Here is a 25059-nt window from a genome sequence, read left to right as displayed (position 1 = left end):
AGTGACTACAAAAATTAAATAGTTGCTGAATCTATGACCCTGCAATCCTACTCCCATGCATATCCCCAACAGAAATGCACTTAAATGTGCTCAGTGTAGGTACAAGAATGTTTATAGCATCATTACTTGTGTGTGATAATCCAAACAAGGCACAACCCAAGTGTCCTGCAACAGTGGAATGGATCGGGTGTGATAGATTCAAATTATGGAATACTATACAGCATAGTAAAAAAATCAACCCTTGGGCAGCCCCAGTGGCACAGCGGTTTAGCGCCACCTGCAGCCCAGAGTGTCATCCTGGAGACTTGGGATCGAGTCCCACGTCAGGCTCCCTGCATGGAGCCTGCTTTTCCCTCTGCCCGTGTCTCTGCCTCTCTCTCATTTTTAAAAAAATAAAAAAATAAGTTAAAAAATCAACTCTTATATGAGTCTTACAAACGTAATGCTGAGGGAAAGAAGCCAGACATAAATTAATTGGTACTAGACAGTTCCGTTTCTAGAAAGTTAAAAACAGGTGAAACTAATCTCTGGTATAGGCGTCGGGATGGTGGTTACCTCTGGTGACCGCAAAGGGATCAGGAAGGGAGGTGTTCTGGTAGTGTTTATTTGTTGGACTGAACTGTGGTTACACAGATGTGTTCATTTGGGTAAATCCACAAAGGTGTATCTTATAATCTGTGCATTTTTCTGTATTTATGTAATTTTAATAGAAATGTTAGTAAAACCATCATTTATCACACAGACTCTTGACATCAAAAGTCAGAGCTATAGCTTTTAATGCATTTGGTCCTTGTGTAAAATAGGACATAAACATCGTTAGGACTGGAATTCCTTTTTGGATCTAATCATTAGACCTGCTCATATTTGCCTGTTCATAAGGCCTGCTCATGTTGCTCACCATCAAACCAAAGTTCTTGAGGTGAAATTCATAGGTCACACCACCTTCATGAGCTCACCTCCAGATTTTGCTTGTTTTAATTTGCTATGAATCGTCCTCAATTCCTGCTACAGTCCATCAAGCCAAGGAGTCATTCTCCCCTGAAAAGCAAACTTGCTCTCAGTGTTCTTTTCTCCAGCACGGGGAACAGAAAGACAGCAAGCTCCTGTAAAGAGGAGTCCTGGAGACCAAGAACCACCACTCCCAGACCTGACCTCGCAGCCACCTTGGTCTTTCTTTATTTTCCTTTGCCATATAAAACTTCCCCAGTGTTGTCAGCCGCCTTCTGATACTGCACCCTGTCTTGGCGACAGGGACCATAGGTCCTCAAAGGCAGGACTGGACCTCACACTTCTTTTTAAATGCCGGGGCCTTGGCATGGTATCTGAGCAAAGCCGCAGCTCAGAAGCATCTGCTGTGAATGGACAACAACACTTTTTTCCATCCTGGCCTCCTGAGGGGTGAGGTTGAGTAAAGAAGAATAGGAGCACGCTGAGCTGAGTTGAATCCTTTTGAGAAGAGAACCTGCCACACTCACATGACTCAGACTTCATTGTACAAACCCGTGTGTGGGTCACAGAGGGAGAAGTGGCAGAGAGGGGTGAGGCTGCGGCAGGGCTGCAGTCCAGAAGCAGATGGGGTGCCAGGAGAAGGGTCTCGGGCTTCAGCAGCACCGGCACAGCTGGGCTGGGAGCAGACACTCAGAGCTCCTCCCTGATGAGGAAAGAGCCAGGGTCAAAACTTGTTTCTACTCAAGAGCATCATTACTGATGACAGAGGTTGACATCGGTGGTTATAGCATGCCAGGCATCATGCTATCTCAGTTCATCTTCAAATCAACCCAAAGGGTTAGAAACATTTTGCAGATGAGACAACTAAAGCCAAGACTGGAGAAGTAACTTGTCCAAGTTTTCATGGCTGGTAGAAGTATTGTAAAGCCAGGATTCAACTCCAAGTCTCCTGTCCTCCTAGGCAAGGACTAGGGGAAACACGAGCATACAGAACTAGTAACTAGAGAGAGCAGCCGATAAGGATGTGATAAGATGTGCACACAACAAACTCTCTTCCCAGACAGGCTGATAAGTGTCACAGGAAGAGGACAAACAAGTGTAACGATCATTTTTTAGCTGCGGGGGAGTCCATCAGGAATACTAAGGTGAGAGGGGACATTTATCTCTACCTTACAACATTATGAAAGACCGAATTTTCAAATTGGGCCTTTTTCTCTAATGACACAGGGTGGGCCTGAGCTGAGCAGACACTTTCAGAATTCCTCCTGAGACAGGAAGGATCTTGGCTCTAGAGATCAGTGGAATATAATTGGAAAAATAAATAAATAAATAAAAGCAAGAGCTGTCTCTGGGATGTCCCCTCCTGGCCACTCCTCTGCTGGGTCTCTCCTGGTACCACGTCCAAGAGCCTACAAAGACCGTGGGGGCCTCTGGAAGCGCTGTGGCAGTACTGTGCGTGCTCGCCAAGTGCCTCTCGGGCCACGGTATGGTCATGAATTTTTATGGCAGAATGAGCAACCACTTATCTGTTCGAAAGAAAAGCAAAATGGGAAAGACTGCTTTCATAAATGATTGTGGGGTGTATTATTATCTATAGAAAATAGTAATTTTCTTTCTAAACAAAGAAATGACTTCACTGCCATTACCATATGTTTATGATAATATACCATTTGTGGAAGTTGCTCTAAGTTGCCCCCCAAGACTTCAATATTTATATTCAGCCATTTAATATTTATTTTTGGGTACTGTGGTTTACTTAATTTAGCACACACCAAATTAGGGCTTCAAATTTTAGAGCAAGGGCTACAGATTTAGAGCCAGCTTAAAGTACCAAAATTTGGCAATGGGGAAGACATGAGGAAAACTCCTATTCAAGCAATATTTACAATTTATGTGTGCAGACCACTTTTTCTTAGAAAACTTCTAAATTTCCAGTTCTCTTATTGATGCCTTAGTTGAAAGTCTGGCCCATGGGTTCCCAACTTGTGAGCTGAAGCATTTTTCTACTGTAACATTTTCACAAAAATAGTGTGATATCAAGAAGCAGAACCCATTGCATCTCCCATTTGCTCAAATAGTACACATTTATTTATTCCCACTCATCAACTAAACATATACTCTGTGCCAGGCACAGCACAAGGCCCTGAAAATATAAGGACATGGCTCCCACTTTAGAGGAAATTCCAGAGCATGATGAGTAAGGCTTATCACACTCTCAGACATTTTGGGGGCTAAGGAAGTGGGGGCAGCTAAACCTTATACTTAGCATGCCATCAAACAAGACGGAAGCCAACAAGCCCAGCCTGGGCAATGGGAGTCATCTGTCCATCATTAGCCTGGTGACTTTCAGACAGCTAAAGCCTTAGCTTGATGCCCAGGTGACACAGCTCTATCTGAAGGCCTGTTTGAATTGCCATTAGACAGCACATGGGGATACTTAGTAAAATATCGAACTCTTACATCAGAGCCTGAATCAACTGGAAAACACAAAACTATGTTGCATTTCAAAGCTTAATTCTGTAACACAATCTCCAAAGTAATATGGTATTTGTGTTTTGTTCATTCAGTTTTTTTTAAAAAGTTTTTATTTATTTATTCATGAAAGAGAGAGAGAGCGCCAGAGACATAGGCAGAGGAAGAAGCAGGCTCCCTCTGGGGACCCTGATGCAGGACTTGATCCCAGGACCCCAGGATCATGACCTGAACCAAAGGCAGACATTCAACTACTGAGCCACTCAGGTGCTCCTAGTTTTGTTTTCTGATTACTCCCAAAAACATACAGACTTTTTTTTTAAAGATTTATTTATTTGAGAGAGCATGTGAGAGAGAGAGCACATAGTGCCAGGATGGGCAAGGTAGAGGGAGAGGGAGACTCTCAAGCAGACTCCCCACTGAGTGTGGAGCCTGACTCTAGGCTCAATCTCAAAACCCCGGGATCATGACCTGAGCCAAAATTAAGACAGACATTCAACCAACTGAGCCACACAGGAAACCCTAGATATTAAAATGTAAGGGACAAATGTGGCTATTGATTCAGTGGCTGTGAAAATGGTGACAAAATTAGACATAAGGAGTAGAAAATATTCCAGATAATAAGAGGATAAGCAAGCAGCTCATGTTCTTACTAAAGAAATGAGGGAGCATTAGATCTAGTGGCATAAAAGTGCTAGTCAAAATAAAACATGGGCTCTAATCCTGCTTCCAATTAGTTTTTAGCTGTTTGACTTCAGATAAACTCCTCATTTTCCTCTGGCTTCCTCAGTTTCTCCATGTGTAAAGTGGGGACAGTCCTACCTCACTGGGTTGTTGCGAAGAGTTATACCTGCTGTGTTAAGTGCTTTGTCCTGCCAGTGACAGGTATATGTATATATTTTAATATGTGAACATCACTAGTATTTAAATGTCAAATGTCCAAAAGTATAACTTCTGTTATATGTTCTCTGTGATGGGGAAATTATATATATATATAATTTTGAGAATTCTCAAAGGTTTTGAAGGAGATGATTTTTAATAAAAAATATTTTAAAAGCTGGGCTCCTGGGTGGGTGGTTCAATTGGTTAAATATCAGGCTCTTGATTTTGGCTCAGGTCATGATCTTGGGGTCATGAGATCGAGCCCCGCAATGGCTCAGAGCTGGGCATGGAGCCTGTTTAAGATTCTCTCTCTGCCCCTCCCACCCCTGCTCAGGCTCTCCTTCTCTAATTAAAAAAAATTTAAAAAGGTGGCCTGTACTAGCTTTTAAAAATTGCACTCCACAGTGCCGTATGCTGGAGTTGCTGCGTTTCTCTGAGGAAGTGTGAAGCATTAGTAAAAAGCAAATTTGTAAAAAGCAACTGCATCTCAAATACCGCTCTACCTCCCACACAGCACCCATTTTTGTACTTTCTCCAGCGTATGAGTCTAGGTTTAGTCTTTAGAAAAAAGCTTCCTCAATTAGACAAAATTAGTCATTCACCACGTAGTAAGAAGGCACCAGAAAAGAGCATTCAGGATTTCTATTTCACGAGAAATGTCCAGAAAGGTCTGAAATCAGGAACAGGGACTGCATGTGACAACAAATGCCCAGGAGGGCCCAAGGCAGGCTCTGGTGCCACCTGCCCAGAGTCACTTCTAAGTCCCGTAGTGGCATTTTTTCCTCACGGACACGACAGTTTGGCTGATGAAGTAAGAATGAGTTCACATTTCTGCCATCCTTCTTGGGAAAATGCTTCCAGCTGCCCCAGGACAGACAGGACACTTTCCTCCCTCTCACGGTCACCTGTGAGGGTTAGCTCCTCACTGACCTTGGACCGCACAGAACTCTGGGTATGGCTTTACACAAACAATGAAGTCAAAACCTTTTTTTTGACTTGTTTTAACTCAGTAATCATGACAGATGAGGTTCTCTGTGATGGGGAAATGCACATGGCAGTGCAGAAGAATCTTCTAAACCAAGGAAGAGGAACAGCACAGAATGTGTGTCTCACATCTGAGGATGGGGAGGGAGCCTCCTACTGCTCACCCATGGCTCTTCATGCAAAACAAGGGTACAGTCTGTTGATGTCTTTCTGTGGGGGAAAAGGAGTTTGCATCACTTATATGGTGGCTTGCCTGTCAACCTTAATTAAAAATCTGTTGAAATTGTGTGAAGTGATCAATGGCTGAGTAAAACGGCTTCATGGTAGAGTTCTCTCCTGAATATAAAATTGATCAAGAGGATACATGCAAATACCTTTTTTCCCCTTAAATCCAAGATATACATAGAAACTCATAGGTCCAAGTAACTCCTTAGTTTAAAACATTTAAGTCCTATCAACTGAGCAAGAAGAATTTTTGAAACACAGTAACCCTTTCATGAGTTTTGTCATGAAAAACATTCCAATGCAATTAGGGGAAATTAGCTTAAAAAACATTGTTTAGAGTGAGCATGCAAGAGCATACTTGTGAGGACTGGGGAAGGGCAGAGAGAGATAGAAAAAGAGAAAGAGAATCTTAAGCAGACTCCATGCCCAGCATGGAGCTTGAAGTAGGGCTCAATCTTACCACCCTGGGATCATGACCTGAGCCAAAATCAAGAGTCAGGTACTTAATTGACTAAGCCCCCCAGGGCCCTGAAATATTTTTAAGGGAGGATTCTTAGAGGTGCCTGGGTTGCTCAGTTGGTTAAGCATCCAACTCTTGATTTCAGTTCAGGTCTTATCTCAGGGTCGCAAGTTCAAGGCCCAAGTTGGGTGCCACACTGGGAGTGGAGCCTCCATAAAAATAAATAAATACACACATACATACATGAGTAAAGGAGGATTCTTATAGGCAAAATAGGTAAAGGGGATTAAATATAAAATAATGGTGATGAAATAAAGTAACAGGGATGAAAAGTTCAGCATAGGAGAAATATAGTCAGTAATATTGTAATAAGGGTAGGAAGAGAGATGAACTGTTGGATCATTACAGTGATGCAGTACTGTACTGTTGTACACCTGAAGCTAATATAATATTGTACGGCAATTATGCTTCAATTAAAAAAATAATAAAATAATAAAGAAGGAAATTTCTTTACCTGTTATCCTCTGAAGATTTACTGCCGTCCTCTGAAAGCTATTTACAAAAATAGGAAATGAATCCATATAGACTTACTATTTGGAATATAGTAGGTGTTAAAAATGAGCAGAAGCATCTCTATTGCTAGAGATTGAAAAACTTAAAAAAGTTCCACCTGCCTAACTTTGTTCCCAGGGAATATTATTATGGATGATGGGAAAGGCTAACACATATGATATGGCTATGGCTTTTATTTGTTCACTCATGTGGACAAGGGTGATATGTGACTGGGTAGGATTTGTCTTTCAAAATTTTAGGTTTGAAATTTAAACAATTAGATAAGGATCCAAAAGGAACTAGTCTTAGGATGCCTGAGTGGCTCAGTCGGTTACATGTCCGACTTTTGGTTTCGGCTCAGGTAACGATCTCATTGTCATGAGATTGAGCCCTGTGTTGGGCTCTATGCCAAGCATAGAGTCTACTTGAGGTTCTCTCTCTCTCTCTCTCTCCCTCTGCCCATCCTCCACTTGTCTTTTGGGTTTTTTTTTTTTTTGTCTTTATGTTTTAAAAATATTTTCTACATCACTCTTTCAGGAGGAGGAATCTAGAATTGAAAAGGGTGTCAATGGACTGTGGCTAAAGTACACCTATTTTAGGCAAGAGAAGACTGTCTGAGGTCAAACTATTTGTGCATTTCTATATCCTTAACACATGGCCTTGTCCTGGGATATACTGGACACTTCTGCATGTTCAATGAACCAATACATGAATGAATCACTTAAAGTGATAAACTCAGTCACTAACAGAACAAAGACTATTATTTACTAGAAAGAAGATAAGACAAAATAATTAAAATTACAGTCTGGAGGCATAATGTACTTAAGACATGTTTCTGCTGTGTTCGTCCTATTTCTTCTTTCTCTGTGCCTTAATCTCCTGGTGGCCGAGGAAGGTGGTGTAGATAGGCAGGGGTAAAAGTACTGGCCACCACTGCAGGTATCTGCTCAGTGTGTTCACATTGACAAAAAAGGTACACGAAGATCATTAAGGCTAAGCCCTCACACTGCAGGTGAAGAAAGTAAGAAACCAAATGACCCGACAAAGGTCCTTGGCTCAACCAGAGCTGAACATAAGCGATATCATATCATTATTTAATTGCTTGGGAGGGGAAGGGCTATGTGATGCCAAAGGAATCATAGATCTATCTGATATCAGCTGCCTACCCCAAATGCTGGATTGGATTTGGTTAGTTTGACCAATTGATTGATTCCTTTTGCATTGGTTTTATTTTATTTTTTTTTTAATTTTTATTTATTTATGATAGTCACAGAGAGAGAGAGAGGCAGAGACACAGGCAGAGGGAGAAGCAGGCTCCATGCACCGGGAGCCTGACGTGGGATTCGATCCCGGGTCTCCAGGATCACGCCCTGGGCCAAAGGCAGGCGCCAAACCGCTGCGCCACCCAGGGATCCCTTGCATTGGTTTTAATGAGAAAAGCTCAAAAAGAATACTTCTTTTTTTAGAGTGTGTGTCTGGTTGTGTGCATGTGCATGCACAAGCAGGTGGGAGGGGCAGAGGGAAAGAGAGAGAGCATTCCAAGCAGGCTCCATGCCTGGTGCAGAGCCTAACGTGAGGCTTGATCTCACGACCCTGAGATCATGATCTGAGGCAAAATCAGGGGTGGAACACTTAACTGATGGAGCCATCCAGGGGCCCCTCAAGAATAACAGTCTAAATTTTACTCTGAACTAAATGACTGAGGGAGTCCTTGCCAGAAATGCATATGTCTGATCCCAACTCCTGAGATTCTAATTCTGGGGACCTGAATTGAAGCTAAAAAGTGGGAATTTTTACAAACACACGCAGCTGATTTGGACGTAGAAACTACGTTGGGACACAGTCTTAAAGAAAGTGCCTTAGCTCAGCCAACAACTAATGCAACACTTGTGGGAAGTCCACTGATTGATTTATGAAGCTGTTCAAATGACGCATGACACGTGGAAGTAACATGTGTATATCACGCTTTGAAGAATACAGCTGTATCATCACTATTAGAGAGACATATTCAATTATATGTAATTAGATGCTGCTGACAAGTGCTGTATCCAACACCATTTATTTTGCTTAACTGTCTGACACTTCGTGAAAGTTGAATTCACTTCCCAAGACCAAGCTGAATGCTGTGCTCTTAACATGACAGAGAGACTGAGATGCAACACAAACACTTGAGAAGATCCTTGAGGAAAGGAGCCAAGCGGGTTAGTTCTGCTCGTGACCGCATCCCAGCACCCCACATTTGCTGCACACTTAGTAGGTGCATGGAAAATAGATTCTTACAAATTAACCCAATACAAAGGGATATGAAACAGTGTGGACACTTGGGTAATGCCTCTGCATATGTAAATGCCAAATAGTTGCAATTATAAAATTGATGAATCCTTTCTTAGAAAAATAATTGACATGTTTGAGAGGGAAGGAACTATAATCTGGGAGGAAATGGAAGGCAAAGAAATCCAGTGCTGGAGGGGAAATTGGACCTTTTTCCCTGGGATCAGTCTATGTTTCTGATTCCCTAAACTTTCCATTACTCCAAACCACAAGTTTCTGCAAGGCTCAGTGTATTTTAGTTAAACCCCAGTGATGAACACAGACTTGCCAAGCTTCGTGCTGGTTTGTACCACTGTGCTTCAAAGCAGGGTTGAGAGAAAACAGTGAGAAGGGGACAACACTTGCACACTCGTGGGGAGCTTGCATTACCCTCACACAAAACAGAATCACAGAATGACGGGGTTAAGAATGACCCTGAGTGTGTGTAATGGCTCTTAGCAATAATCCTTCCTCTGTGTTCCAGAATCGGCATTCTGTTCTCTACTTGCCTGTTTTGTGTTCACAGGCAATAGTCTGTCTGTGTGACTCAGGCTATGAAAATGCTTCATTTGGCAGCTGACGTGGGCATTCCCCACTCCGGCCTCAGCAAAGGCCAGGGGAAGCAAGGCCAGCAGAGCCAGCGTCCCCTGCTGCCGCCTCTAATGGTCCCGGTGACCTGTGCCAATAGCCCCAGTGGAAGGTGGAGGCTGGAAGGGAAAGTGTGGCCTGAGCTAAACTCTTCTCAGAGAGGCGGCCTTTTAAAAGTGGGTGGGCTTGACTGCGAGATGGTCTCTTTTTCTTTCTTTCTTTCTTTCTTTCTTTCTTTCTTTCTCTTCTTTATGCGGATTTCAGGGGAGGGGGAAAGAAGGCAGGAGGGGGGGAGGGGGGGAAGGAAGGGGAGGAGAAGGTGGGGGCGGGGAGGCCGAGAAAGGTGCGTGCTGGCGGCGTGCTGTGGCGGAGTCTTTCGAGGCTTTTCTTTCTTCTGTCTGGATCCATCTCTTTATTTCTTTTTTCTCGCTTGCAAATCTTCCTCCTTTCTTCCTTCCTTTCATTCTTTTTCCTTTCTTTTTTTTTCCCTCGATCCCTCCCTCTCTCCGCCCCTCCTTCTTTCCTTCCTTTCTTTCTCTGTGGGTGTCTTGTGAAAATGAAAGGATCAAAAATTTCAAAGAAATATTCCACTGGCAGAGATTTCTGTGAACAGCGTTGGCCATTCCCCACATCTGTCACTCTGACCAGCTTGGCCCTTGGCGTCGATGTGGGAGACACAGGCGCTCCTATGAAAAAGTACGAAGAAACACAGAGAAAATTCACCCACTAGCCCTTACAGGATAGCAGCATGTATACACTCATTTGCAAAACATCACCCGATGGGAACCTATAGGGTCCGTTCAGATCATGCACACGACACGCCAGTACCAGGTAGCATCCTTGGTATCACGTAACACTCACAGGGGTTGGCAAGATAATCCTGGTTCAGGACATTGAACCATATTATACCTGAAATACATACTGCAAAATGATTTGTGGACTCTGAACTCAATTATGACATACACCAACTCTGCCACGTTTATCAGGTAAATAGGGGGAAGAAATAGGTAGTTTAAATTTAAAACACTTCAGGTTTTTGCACAATTACCTCCTAAAATGGGCCCAGAAACTAATTTTCAGTCTGCACACGTTCATTTCACAAAGAAGGGCGGGTCTCAGCTAGCAGCCATCCCAGGACTGATAGTCCCTAGGGACACACCAGAACCTGGATGGTGACAGTGCAGCCCGAGGGCCACAGAGTTAAAGTCCAGGAGGTAAGCTGATATCTTCATTGTAGTCCAGGTCAGCATTTGCTGATGAGTTTTAAACGGGAATTCAAGAAGATTTGGAGACAGCTCTAGGCCTGCATTTCCATGTTTTGAAGTCATTTTGCTCCTGAGTGGCCATCATCTCAAATCATCCTCAGCGTTCCCGTGCTGCCATCTGTGAACAGGTGCACTGAATAGTAGCAGGTAAATGCCAAGTGCTCAGCCCAGAAAACTGTCATCTGAATGATTTACATGCACGCCTTGAGCCCCATCAGGCACTAAAGAGATGGATCTTCACTAATAAATCTCACATTTGTCAACATTAATTTAAGGCACTCTGAGTTGGCAGTTAGGAGCATTCTTTTCAATAAGCCGCCAACTTTGCTTCTATTAAATCTTTAGGAGAATATATTACCAACTTCTGGGAAGTACCATTTCCAAGAAGCTGAGCTGGAGCAGGTTGAGGAATTAGCAGTGTAAAGCTGCCTATCCCAAACGTGATCAGACCATGGATACATGTGTGATCAGCAAGTCATGGCCTACAAGGCCTCCCTGGTTGTCTCTGAGATGGCTCAGGCTGCCCTGCAGATTGTGCCACTCTGGGAGGAGGACTGAGAAGCACTACTGTGACAGAGGACAGTTCAAAGTCTGTGCTCAGAGCAGGCTATGAAATGAAGAAGAAATTCCTGGACCATGAAATCTTGAAGCTCATAATCCAGCTGAAAAAGAAGATGGCGCCCATGAGAAGATGAGCAACACTGCAGAGCAGCAGGTGACCATGTACCAAAATATGGGACAGAACTTCGGAGGGAGGGAGGGAGATCATGTTGGAGGGTTAGGCAAGGTGGTGCTGAGTCAAGCTAGAGGCCCAAGAGCTGCAGATGAGGAGGAAGGGGCCCATGAGAGTCATTAGGAAGGACAATGACTTGAAGTAGAGGTCATGGTGGGACATGGAGTGCCCCGAAGGTCAAGCTGGCAATTGGTCTGTACTCTGGGCAACTCAGAGCACCAAAGTTTTCTAAAGAAGGGGGAAGAAGAAACCAAAGTTTTATAAAGATTGATACAGAGGCTGTGTTATATTGGAAGGCAAAGCAGAAGCCTGGTGGCAGACAGAGCCATTAGGACGTTGTAGTTATCAGCTAGGCCCATGGATTCAAATGACAGGTGTGTCCTCCCCCATGTGCTCAAGGTGATCCATTAAGACAGTGGGAAGAAAATATGAGAATTCTTATTTACATTTATTTTTAAAATTCCCATATTTTAGTGCATATTTTATGTATTTTAAAGTTTAATAGAAACTGCTTATGTCACCAACTGACAGGTGTCCTTGCCAAGTTCATGTGCTGAAGCTCTAACCTCATTTTTTTTAAGATTTTATTTTAGTTATTTGTTGGGGTGAGGGGAGAGCACAAGCGGATGAGTAGCAGGCAGAGGGAGAGGGAGGAGCAGGCTCCCCCTTCAGCAGGATCAGGACCTGAGCAAAAGACAGATGTTTAACTGACTAAGCCAGGTGCCCCAAAGCTCTAATCTTTAATGTGATTGTATTTGAAGATAGGAGGTAATAAAGGCTAAACAAGCTCATAAGGGTGGAGCCATATTTTGATAGGACTGGTGTCTGAATAAAAAGAGAAGAGACACCATATCTCTCTCTTTCTCCTCTCTCCTTCTGCACCCCTAGCCCCCCCACCCCACCCCTGCACACACACAGAGAAGAGCCATGTGAAGACACAGTGAGAAGGTAGCTGTCTATAAGCCAGGAAGAGGGCTCTCACCAGAAACCAACCATGATGGCACTTTGATCTTAGATTTCTGGCCTCTGGAATTGTGCAAAAATAAGTTTCTGTTCTTGAGGCCACCCAGTCTGTGGCAACACCAATAGACTAATATGAGAGATAACATATAAACAATTGAAAACTGGAAGAGTGAATTATACCTCAAATAAAAAAATCTTTTAAAATTTGAGGTCGATATATGAACCTATTTTATTAATGTGCATGATCCAAAGAGTTTGGAGGGGAATGCTTTGGTGCTAGGGGCCTGAGTTGAGATGACAGTGGGTGTCAAGAGCTGCTTCAGAGGGAAGATAAACTCAGTCAGCCACTGGATGTAGGAAAGGAAAGAAAAAGAAGTATGGATATAATCTCTGAGATTTTCAGTCTAGGAACCAGGGGGAGCTCTCTGTATCCCTGGCAGAGAAGGGATGGTAAGCCTTGATCCCACAGGAGGATCAGAGAAGCTCACAGACTACGACTGGTGGAATTCCTTGTGGAATGCCCACAGAATGACAAAGAGAAATATCACCAGGGCAGTGAAAGGAAAATGGGAATTTCAGGGCCACAGAAGTCAAAGGAAGAGAGATTTTCAAGGAGGAGGATAGTTTGGGCCACAGCATCAGGGAGGTCAATGGCAATGACCTGAGAAATACCGTTTGGAATTGCAGGAGGTCATTGAAAACTTTTAGAAAGTGAATTCATGGAGGGAAGAGGGTGTGCATTGGATGGTAGGGGGTTGAGAAAGGACAAATCGAGAGGAAATTAAGGCAGTGTGTAGTGTTTGGATTTCAACCATGAAAATGTCAGTATCAGTCAGAACTGGGCAGAGTGGGAGGCTATAATGTGCAAGCTTTTCCCTTCATCTACACGCAGATTAGCAGTCTGGAAATTTCTTCCAAATTTCACATTTTATTGGATAGTTAAATGTCAGAAGATCTAACATGAATGGTGGGATGAAATGGTGGGAAGAAGTTGGAGTTCATTTGGGCATCAGTTTTAGGGTCTCACCCGCCAGCACTTGGACACCCAGGAGACCATCCATTTCAGTATTCTGGCTTTGCCTGGGTGGAAGTGTTTACCATCCATTTCCCAGGTGTCCAGATGAATTCAAAGTCACACGTGTGAACTAACTGATGCCTATAAAATTCTTTGAAATCCACAGATGGAAGGTGCCATTTAAATAGAGTATTATCAGCTAATGGTGGTGCACCCTGAACAAACCAGATTCTACCAGAAAATAAATCGTGTCCTGGGAATAAATTCAGTAATTTTGGAAACAGCATTAAGCATTTTAGGTGAAAAAGCAATAACAACTGATAATGCATCACTAGCCAATTCTATCTCTAGAATTATCTTCCTAGTTCCACATCCTTGGACATTTCTGACCTCTTACAGAACATTTACATCTATCTGGTAGAAACATTGATTCCCAGGGCTAGAGGGATCTCCTAGTCCAGCCACCCCTTTGCTCATTTAATCTGCTTGGTGATCTCCAGTCCTACTTTCTTCCATCTAAAGATAGTATAGAAGTCCTTCTAACCATCCTTTGTATTTTTGGAGGCCAAGGCTCATTTTAGGTTTCTGCTGTCCTAAATCTCTTGTCATGTTCATCTCTGCTTACTTACTCTTCTCTTTCTGTATTTTTGTGCATCATTTTAAAATTGAACCCTACTAGCAAGGCCCCAGATTTTCTGCAATAATGATTGAAAACTATTAATGGAAATGTGTGTGCAACCTACCCAATGGTTTTTGTGCATGGTGACTTGCCTGAATTTGGCAAATAAAATGTGACATGGCCGTAGGGTCATGTGTCTTGTATATACCCTCAGAGAGTTGTACAACTGGTCACTGAGTGTTAGGTAATGAGGTCCTCTTTAGATCCGTGAGCTCTGATGCTACAATATAGGTCCCTGACTTAGGCCATTCATGAACTACTAGTATCAGAGCATGACAGGTTAGAACAAGCTAATGATGGGGCTCAGGGCTGGCTCCCTGTCCTGAGCTTAGCTTTCTCTTGCCTTGATGGTCCGATGGACTTGCCAGTGTCTCTGGTTATAAGAGGGAGGGGCAGAGTGTGGATGGCTCAGAATAATTGCTGGAAAAACAGATCACAGTAGCATCTGCATGAGGGATACCTCAAGCTGGACTTCTACCAGGAAGAGAAGGCAGTGACAGGAGGAAAGACAGGAGCCGTGAGAAATAAGGACTCATGGAAATATGTCTTGGCTAAGGTAAGGGGGGAAGGGTGAAGTGCAGAAATAAAAGAGAGAAACACTCAGAGATTACTCAAGATGTGCCTCCAGACAGTCTCTTTCCATACTTGGACTCTCCAGGCAGACATCCAGTGGATGTTTGAAGAGAGCCTTTTATAAACCCTCAAGTATGTGTATGCATGCTTGGGGGCAGATGGTTGCAGGCAAGTGTGTACATGTGTGCTTGTATGAGTGCCCGTGTGTATGTGCATGTTTATAAGCTAGGGCTGCCCATAGGGTAGGGTGGGTGGCACTTGTCTGTTTATTCTCTACTGGCTCAGATTTCAGGTGAGGGGAAACGTACAGGTGAGGCTGGAATGAGGAATGGACTCAGTGTGAAGCCAGGGATCTACCCCTACGTGCACTCTTGAAATCTCTCTTAGAGTTCAAAGAGGTAACATAAAGTATATGCACCCAGGGTGAGTTAGACACACATGAAAACATATACCCAACTATTTACCTTCTGGAATTTTCCAGCACAAGTTAGGAAGCTAGTCCTAACAGTGTGGCAACAGAGAACATAAAATGTTTAAGCTATGTTCTCTCAGCAGGCATGGGAAAATGGTTTATCTTGGGTCCATGGGCAGCCATTGAAGCAAGGAGAAAGTACTGGAAGGAAGAGCCATCCAAAACAAAAGTTTCAAGGTCACAGAGAATTCTTCTTCTCATCCAAACACAACAGAATCTCATGAATGTCAGACCATGAGCACAGGCTGGGAAATTCCACAGAAATGGAATTCTCTTGATGTGAATTCTTCTTACCAGAGCTTTAGTTCAGAGAAGTTTTCACCTCAAATTTATCTGTGAGGATCACACAGGAAGCAGCTCAGGGGTGCTCTTAAAACTAGAGCACTTCATGGAAAGCACGCAAAATTGACAACCAATCTCACCTTACCTGAAACCAGTCATTTTTTATGCATTTGACAGAAAAGAACTAATCTCCAAGGAGACTATTTTCATTTTACCCCAGTATTTGACTTTGATATTTATATAAAATTCAAAACCAATACATTTTAAAAGAGCTCGTTCAAAAATAGAAATTCAGGCAAAGTGTAGCCCCTCCCAAATAGTGACAAGAAGGCACATCCTTCTCAAACGTCCTCAAAAATCAACTTGTTTGGGGGGAAAGTACTTACATATTTTCTATTAAAAAATTATTGAATAATCTCGATTCCCAAGAATTGTTTAGATCTGTTGCTCAGAAACATTGATATGCCTTAAGAGACTATCAAAGCTCAGCATAGGATATGTCTACACCGATGATTCTCTTCCCTAAGTCCCCATATTACTTACTATACTTTGGACAATGTACTGATATTATAATTAGAATTTTTGTGCCTGGCAAACTCTCTACCTCCAATCTTTTACCTCACTGTGAAGGGCTCAGAGCAGAGAGCCTACCATCTTCATTCTTTGATTCCTCTAGAAACCAGGTGAATTCCTTGAAGAAAGCAGGTATTCCATAAATGTCTGGAGAGGGTGTGGGAAATACGTTAGATATGGTAGGTTGGGATCAGGTTACATGGCACTTTGGGGTCTAGACAGAAGAACTTGGACTTGATCCATCACTGGCCAGAAAGAGCTGCTTACAATTTTTGAGCAGAGGGTGATATGAAAATTGTACTTCAGTCCTGCATTGGGGCACCAGGGTGGGAATCTAGAGTGGAAGATGTTGCCGGAGGCAATAACCATAGAGAATAAAGGCAAATCTAAAGTGTTCTGAAAGAGAAGAACTTGGTGACATTTTCAAGGGGATGGAGGACATGAATATGTCCATATTGGCTGTAGTTATGAGATCAGATGGCTCAGAGATCTCTCCTAACAGACATTGGGATGCAGACGTTGGGGCTATAAGGTTGGTTGGTCACATTGAAACTGAAAAGATCCTCCCGCCAAGCTAAATGATCAGACAACAATTTTAACTCAGAAAAGGAGTCAGGGCTAGAGATTTGAATCTAGAAGTCACACTTGCCATGACTTCTCTGAGGAGAAAGATATCACTGGAAGAAAAGTAGTGAGTTCCTGGGCATGCCCTCAATCCACCTAGTGGGTGGGGAGAGAGAGATCTGCCTTCCAGGAGCTAAGGAAACCAGGTAAGTCTCCTCAGGTGAGTAGAGGGAGATCTTCCTGACGAAGCGGAGGGGGAGGGGACAGAGCAGCAGGATATCAACAGTGACAGCCTTGAAAGAAAGGAAAAAGAGAATGAAATGTGAGGAAAGACATGGCAGATTTTGCTTTTTTTTTTTTTTAAGGAGGTCATTCATGGCCAGTTAAACACCAGCAGAATGGTAGGAGCAAACATCTTCACATGGCACGGAATTGTAAAGTGCAGGGGTCGGGGCGGAGGGCGGGGGGGTGCTTTGGTCTGAATGCCTCTAAGTTCTTTTATTGAAATCCTAACCTCAAGGTATTAAGAGGGGAAGCCCTTGGGAGGTTATTGGGTCCTGAGGGTGGAGCCCTCCTGATTAGGATTAGTGTCCTTACAAAAGAGACCTGGGAGAGCTAGTTTGTTCCTTGGACAGTATGGGGAGCACTGAGAAGGCGACATTGTGAGGAAGCAGGCACTTGCCAAACACAGATCTGTGGTGCCATGACCTTGGACTTCTCGGCCTCTAGAATTGTGAGAAATAAAAGTGTGTTGTATAAGTCATTGAGTTTATGCATTTTTGCTACAGCAGCTCAAACTAAGACAGGCTTTAAAGGAAACTAAAAAGGGCTCAGAGATCTCTAAAAGGCCTCTATGCTTAGAAGCATCTGGAATCAAAGCAGTGGTGATACCTTCCTAGCCTGGCAATTTTACTGTTTAATGAAGAATAACTGAAGAAACTCTGAGATATTATGAAATATTATATTTCCATTCAGCTTCCTTCAGCCAAATGTTCTAAAATTTCCAGAAAAGATCTGTTACCAACAAATCATTGTTGCAAATTGCATGGCACTAATCTTCAAGGGAAAACACACAGTTTCATTGAGCTTAGTCTTTAGTAAACAATGGTGATAGACAAAACGTATGTATAGCTCTTACCACATACCTGGCACTGTCTCTAGTACTTCCTATGCATTATTGCACTTGACCCACACAAACCCTGGAATATTTCAGGGAAGTAAGACAGGAGATGGAGTCTAACACAGAGAGTGATAGAACTGGGACTAGAAACTGGGGAGTGAGTCTCTAGGGACTGCGCCCTTGACCACTATGCTATACCACCTCAAGAGTGAGGGAATCCTTGACACGCCTGGGTGGCTCAGTGGTTGAGTATCTGCCTTTGGTTCAGGTAGTGATCCTGGGGTCCTGGGATTGAGTCCCACATTGGGCTCCCCACAGGGAGTCTGTTCTCCCTTTGCCTATGTCTCTGCCTGTCTCAGGAATGAATAAATAAATCTTTTTTAGAAAGAGTGAGGGAGGGATGCCTGGGTGGCTCAGCGGTTGAGCATCGGCTTTTGGCGCAGGGTGTGATCCTGGAGTCCCAGGATCAAGTCCCACATCAGGCTCCCTGCATGGAGCCTGCTTCTCCCTCTGCCTGTGTCTCTGCCTCTCTCTCTTTGTGTCTCTCATGAATAAATAAATAAAATCTTAAAAAAAAAAATAGTGAGGGAGTTGTTGACTAGCAGGAGGGAGAGAAAAGTAAAAGTGTAATATGAACATGATGTGGTGAGTGCAGGATGGAGGTGTGTGCTGGGGCCATGGAGAAGGCTGCAACCTGGTACAGTGGGTCCCAGAAAGGCGCTGCCCAGAGGTGCCATCAGATGAGGGAGTCTTGCAAGGTAGGGAGGGAAAGAGGCTGGAGGTCACAACAGAGCAAGGGAAGGAGGGAAAGAAGAGGCTGGAGGTCACATCAGGTAAAGAAAAACAAGAGCAAAGACACGGAGGGACCCAACACATGATGGGAACAAGGGTGAGAAAGGGATGTGAGAGATGAGGCTGGGGCGGGGGTGGAGATTGCATCATGGAGCCCTTGAAAGCCAGATTGGGAGGCTGGGTTGACTCCTGTGGAAGATGGGAGCCATTCAGGGACATTCTCAGGAGAGGGACACAGTGGGACAAGCATCTTGTTTTCTGGGGAAGGTAGAGTAAGTCATCAAGACTGATGGAAGGGTCAACACAATGGGTGAGATGAGCATGGGAGAAACAAGCTAAGAGAAGACTCTTGCTTCTTTTTGGCTTCTTTTAGTCTCTATATGAGCCCCCGTGTTACTGCCCCCCCCCCCATTGTATGGAAGCTGAATACATGTTCATTTTGAAAACAATAAAGGTAAGGGAGTCCTTCCTGACATTTTTGGGGAAGAGCTTAGCTTTTAAGTTGAACCCACTTATTACCTGAATTTCTTCTCCATCAGAATCTCCATAGGGAGCAAGGCCTAGAGAAAGCACATGAGAAGCTTCTGATAACCTCTCCACACCAAGTATTTTATTTTTCCTAGACATCTGAAAAAATTGTGAATTTCAAACCAGGGCAGTTATAGGGGGTCCCATGCAGGTCAGACGTTCCCAATCACCCTGCTAACTTCAGGACGGCCTGCTCATTAAGAACCTGTGAACATGTGCAGGTACCAGCTGGGAGCAATGGAATTCACCACTGACCTTCTTAAATTTAATCCAGACAGCTGAAGAGGAGCGGACTTCATATTTTGCTAGAAGTAGAAGCTCCATTATATCCTCTGAGCCATTCTGTCCTAGAAGAAAACAGGTTGGTTTGTTAAATCGCCCGCATGTGAATTATCAATTCACACCACATTAGATTAAAAGCTCACATCTCATGGGCAGGATGAAGTATAATTCAAAACAAATTACTGTGACGATTCATGCAAAAGCTTGATTTCTGAGGCTTAATATATACAGATAACAGATAACCTGACTCTTTAGCTCTCAGGTCGGAAAACACCAGTTAAAGCTTCTATGGGACACTAGCAAGAAACTTGTTAGAGAAAAGGTTTTAGGCATCGTGCTTGATTCAGACTCTGCAACTGAGATTTAATTTAATTGGAATATTATCTCCTCGATGGTCAACACATTCCAGCGGATATGAAATGAGGGACTCCAGAGTTTGTGTTTGGGATCACAGAATTTTGAGGACAGGTGAGATTCTCCTCATAGATGAAGAAATGGTATTTGCAGAGGCTGCCCCGCCACCAGTTACTCCTGATGGAATCAGAGGGTCACCAACCAGGGCTCTTTCTGCTACAACTGACTTAACTTAGATGTTGTGCCTCAGAAGTGAGAGCTCCCATGAAGACTTTCGATTCACAAAACACTCCGTATTTCATGGCAAGCTTAAATTTGCTTTATAATCTTTTAAAACGTGGAAGTAATTTTCATTTTAGAAATTCTAATAAGCTCAAGTCTTTACTTTTCATGGAGAAATGAGTCCCAGGCCAGGGTAGGACAAAAAGGACTCTCCCTCGTGACCTTCCCATATTTTCAGGCTCTCCTGAAGGGTAATTTGTCCCTGGCTCCATGGCAACTCAGAAAGTTGTAAAGTACTTAAGCTGGCTGAGGCCTTAGGCTAATGGAGTTCAAACCCTCATTACACTTAAAAAAAAAAAAAAAAAAACAACGGAGAACAAAAAACCAACAAGCTGCAGTGCAATCAGATGGTGAATTAAAGAGAGGGCTAGTCTAGAAAACCCTAAAGAAACATATGTTAATTGAGCATCTGTTGGTGCTAAGCCCTGTGTTCTCTCCACTAAATACATGATCTCACTCAATTTTTAAAATTGCCAGGCAAGGTAGATACACATGGGAATAAAGACTCAGGCTGAGTTCTTCCCTTCAACAAATATTTACCTGAGCATCCGCTGCATGCCAGGCACCAAATATACAAAGAGAAATAGACATACTTCGTTTCCTACCTGCAGTGAGGTCACAGTCTACAAGGGATGGGCCAGGGGGAGTCAGGTGCATTAACTAGCTTTCAAACAGAAGCTTGTGACTTGTTTGATGATCATGAAATTAATTTAGTGGGTCTTGATCAGCATTAAAAATAAATGAATGAACAAATAAAGTAGAACAGAACAACACAGAATAGAAAATATCAGCATGCATGAGGTACAGGTGAGGAAATTCACTTGGATTTATGTCTGTTTATCTTTATCAACAGTGTATATGTCTGTATATACTGGTTTGCAGTGTAAAATATATTTCTTTTTGTACATCGTGGTGAAAAAAAGTGTGAAAACTCTCCAGTTTTAGAGCAAAGTGACAAGTGCCTATTAGAAGTTCACACAAAATGGTGAGGGCAAAGAGGAGTGAGTGTCTGCCTGGAGATCAGTTAGCATCTGGCCCAGGAGGGAGCTGGGAACAATTCTCACCAAGGAGAAGTTCCCTTAAGGATGGGATGCCCAAACCTAATCATGCTCAGTGTTAGGACAAGCTTGACAAGTACTGGTATGACGTTTCAGGGACTGGAAATTGAAACAAGGTAGGGGTCCCTTCTCCCGAAATGTTGGGAAGAGGATAGGAAACTCTGAAGCCAAGAGAAGGAACAATACTAGTCCCGTGTTTGTACAATGAAGGCAGGCTTGAGAAGTGGGAATGAAACCTCAAAAGATGGAACCCAGATCTAGCCCTGATTGTGAGGTGTGTGGAAACTGCTGGAAGGCCCACCAGCACCAGCTAGGTCTGGAATGAATTCCCACCGTCAAGGGAGAGGGCAGGAGAGAGCCTCTGGGGTCTGGAAGACCAGGGGCTGGGAAGCCAGAGGTGGGGCCCTTCATGTGCTCTTTACCTCAAGAACAGCACCCCTTTGGGATGGCAGGTTACTGCAGTCTCCCTTATCTGGATAGAATCATTACGAAATATTCTCTTCTTTTACTAAAGCTTCCTTCAGACGTATTCTAGGTACCATGTTTATCATTTGAGGGTTGGGGCAATCCACCAGACTGCCATGTGGAGGTATTTTCTCAAGTTTTTTTTTTTTTTTAAGATTTTATTTATTTATTCATGATAGAGAGAGAGAGAGAGAGAGAGAGGCAGAGACACAGGCAGAGGGAGAAGCAGGCTCCATGCCAGGAGCCCGATGCGGGACTGGATCCCGGGACTCCCGCCCTGGGCCAAAGGCAGGCGCTGAGCCACCCAGGGGTCCCCTTTTCTCCAGTTTTTTGAGTGAGGATTCAGAGCAACAGAAATTAGACCTTCCTATAGAATAAGATGAGTCACTCACGTTGTGAGGTTCTGTGAGATGGGAATTAAGTGACTACAACAAGAAGTAGCTCAGCACGGTGGGGGGTGGGGGTCATCAAATTAATTATGTTATTTTGGTGATTTGGGTATAGCATACTTATCATTTAACAAGCAATGACATGCGATGATGTCAAGATTATCATGTGTGTTATTTACTCCACATTTTCCCTTGTACAGACTTATGATCATAAAGTAGAGGTTTTTTTTTTTTTTTTTTTAAGTAATCTCTCCACCCAACAGGGGCTCAAACTTACAACCCTGAGATCAAGAGTCGCATGCTCTACCATCTAAGCCAACCAAATGCCCCCAGACTTATGACAAGAACTGGGTACTACACAAAATAAATAGCCCCCCAAAATATATAGAAAAATAACAACTAGATGTTTGTTTCCTCACCCATCACGTGTGACAGAACTATACAGAAAAACAAAGTCTTTCATAAGCTCCCCTTTACTATAGGTTATGGCTAAAGAAATAATATGAGCGTATGTTGAAAGGAGAAATAATTAGGGTATGAGTATTTATTCTATTAAGAACAAATTAAACAGTTCATGTAGAAGTGCTTCGTGAACTACATGGCATTCTGTAAGTATTGACCGTTTTTTAGTTATTATCAATGCTAATAAGCTATTACCAAGTACAAAGTTTAAAAAAAAATCAGTGCTCACAAGTAAATGCAATTGTATTTGGTGCTTCCTGATTATGTTTTTCACACATCTTTAGTTTTAAACCAAGGGCTCAGGTTTCACTAACATTCTCAAGGGTTAACAATAAGGCGAAAAGTTTAATAAATAATTGTTCTTCATAAGAGAAGGAGAGATTGACTTTGGTAAAAATTATCATCATTGCGCAGAGAGAAGCAGAGTGATTTGTCTGGCATCATACATTGGCAGAACCAGAACAGAAAGTCAGACCCCTGTGACACCAGAGCCCTTGCATTTTAATTCCTAACCTCATGATCTTGGTTGTTGGTTTGCTTTCTGCATAGAGCCATGAGCTGTTTTCTATTCTTTGTCCAAGAATATAGATGATCATATGTAATATAATGATTATATATCATAATCATGCATGTCACAAAATCAACAGTATCGTAGAATGAAAAGCTCTCCCTGAACATCAGCAAGACAACTTCACCTTTTCTATCGCTAGGTTTAGATTCAAAAGATTTTTGACTCCTTAGCTTTAAAAAAAATTTTTTTTTTGGTTTTGCTATGTTTCAATTAAAACGAGGTGTTACCACTTTTTTTAGGGGAAAAAAAGTCTCAAAATAATATTTCACACAAGAAAGATAACTAAAGTGGGTGTGTTGTTGGTAGAATTTAACTTAAATAGTATAAGTTCTACTTAAAGGTTGTTCAACAGGTAATTATACAGGGATGGAGGAAGTATATACAGTTTTTAAAAGCAGTAAAAGATATACTCAATAGTTTTAAATGGGTAAGATTAAATTTTCTAATCTAAAGATGCACATTTGGGTGGTAAAACTATTAAAAGTTAAACAAATGCAAGGAAGGGATTAGCACAGAAGTTCAGCTGAAGACTGGTTACTTGTGGGAGAGGTGGGGGGGGGGGTCTGTGATTGGGGTGGGACACACAGAAGAGGCTTGTGGGGTAGCAGCAAACTTCTATTCCTTGACTGGGGTGGTGTCCGCTTACAGTAATTCATAAACCCATGCACTTGATTTGTGGGGCTTTCTGTATCTGCAGGATTTTTTTTTCCTTTTAGACTAAAGGGATTTACATAAATAAATCATTTGTTTAAAACTGTAACTAACAATACAATGATCAATTACTTACTTGTTATTTTCAGGTCTGGTAGGACAAAGAGAATGAGAATGAAAGCCCATGCTCCCTTTAGGTTTTAATCAAGTTCAGAGCAGCTCAGCATTTCCTCTCCCAATAGGCTTGGTCAAGATAAACCCCAGGCAAATTCTGCTAAGCAACAGACCAGGGCCAGCAGTCCCATTTACAGCAGAGTACCTGGGTCTGGGCTCCCAGCCAGCCCGGCAAGGGCCTCTGCTGTACCTCCTGGCCTGGCTCCATGGATGAGGAAAGAAAGCGCACTGCCGAGGACACAAGCCACGGCTCTGCGATTCTGGTTCTCCAGACTCTCCCTGCGCTCCTGTTTCTGCAGCTGAATAAAATGCTTCGCCCCCTTCTGTTTATTTGCACAGAGGGCTGTTTAACATAGGGGCACAGAGGGCGGGGGGCGGGGGGGGGGGGAGCCACCACCATGTGGACTAGAATGATTTCCAATCACAATAAACACGCCCAAAGAGGGAGGGAAATGGCAAGTGATATACTTCCTTTCTAACATTCTTTAAAATAAATGCACGGCCCTGGAGGGGGCAGCCTGACATGCTTCCACTGGCTGAGCAAGTGTGGAGAAGCGCGGGGCTCTGTGCGCACCACCTGCTATGCCAGGCTCCCAAGGGCCCGAGTCGGCGGAGCCGGGCTACGAATGCCGAGTCTCCTGGGCTGCTGGGAAACCCACGGGGCTCCCGACTCTTCCATGGGCCCTTGGCGCTCGACCTCAGGGAAGATACTCCTCCTTGACACATTCTGCAAAGCCTCCTGCACCTTCTAACGGAGCCCGGAGAAAGGCTGGCATGGTCAGACAGCCCAGCCCCAACAGGCCACAGCTGGGCGCAAGCCAAACCTCGGTTCTGGTTGGTAGTCACATTTTGAAACTATTTCCCCTGAAGCATGTGAGCAAAATCCACACAAATTTTAAGAAACATATAATTGTTGAGAAAGGATATAAGCGATTATATTTTCTTCATCTGCTTCTATGGATTCATCCCTTCGAAGGGCTAAGTCTCACTTTGAACAGCAGGCAGGAACACTGAGCACCACGGCACAGGACACGTCACACACGGTGAAGCCTTAAAACAACCGCCAACAAGAAGGTGAGTTTTCCCTTTGCTGTCAGACGGGAGTATAAGAGCATAACCTCTCACATCCCGTGAAAGGAGAAAAGCTTCTCTCATTTTCAATATGAAAAGATACCCTAACCCACCACACACTGAACTCACCCACCACACATTGAACACCAATGATCTGGCCATAGAAGGGCTCCCATCTGATGATTAAACCTTGCAAGTCTATCAAATTCCCATCTTAGCTTATTTATTTGTTGTTCAAAGCAACAGTCTATGGATATGTTGTGCTGAAGCATAAGAGGGATATATATAATAGCTTTACAGGGTGATCTGTTGCTATTATT

General features: G+C 43.3%; 1 protein-coding gene across 19 annotated transcripts in view; it reads right to left on the bottom strand.

The window, feature by feature from the left end:
• SCAF8 (SR-related CTD associated factor 8) overlaps positions 1-25059 on the bottom strand; it is a 221958-nt gene that overhangs the window by 17240 nt on the left and 179659 nt on the right. For 2 of the 19 annotated variants that reach the window (XR_005353698.1, XR_005353697.1), the window contains exons 22-24: positions 19236-19327; positions 18972-19012; positions 957-1651 (exon numbers count right to left, since the gene is read on the bottom strand). The gene's annotated coding sequence lies outside the window, so the exon portion shown is untranslated. Of the gene's footprint in view, positions 1-752; positions 1652-6485; positions 6524-9898; positions 11349-16021; positions 16124-18971; positions 19013-19235; positions 19328-24657; positions 24719-25059 lie in introns of those variants that run through there. The other 17 variants (XR_005353706.1, XR_005353693.1, XR_005353707.1 and 14 more) reach the window with 16 other exon arrangements.

The sequence above is a fragment of the Canis lupus genome, chromosome 1 (genome assembly GCF_011100685.1).
Source record: "Canis lupus familiaris isolate Mischka breed German Shepherd chromosome 1, alternate assembly UU_Cfam_GSD_1.0, whole genome shotgun sequence".
Taxonomy (NCBI): Eukaryota; Metazoa; Chordata; class Mammalia; order Carnivora; family Canidae; genus Canis; species Canis lupus.
The sequence above is the reverse complement of the archived record's forward strand: the minus strand, read 5'-3'. Positions and strand labels throughout refer to the sequence as shown.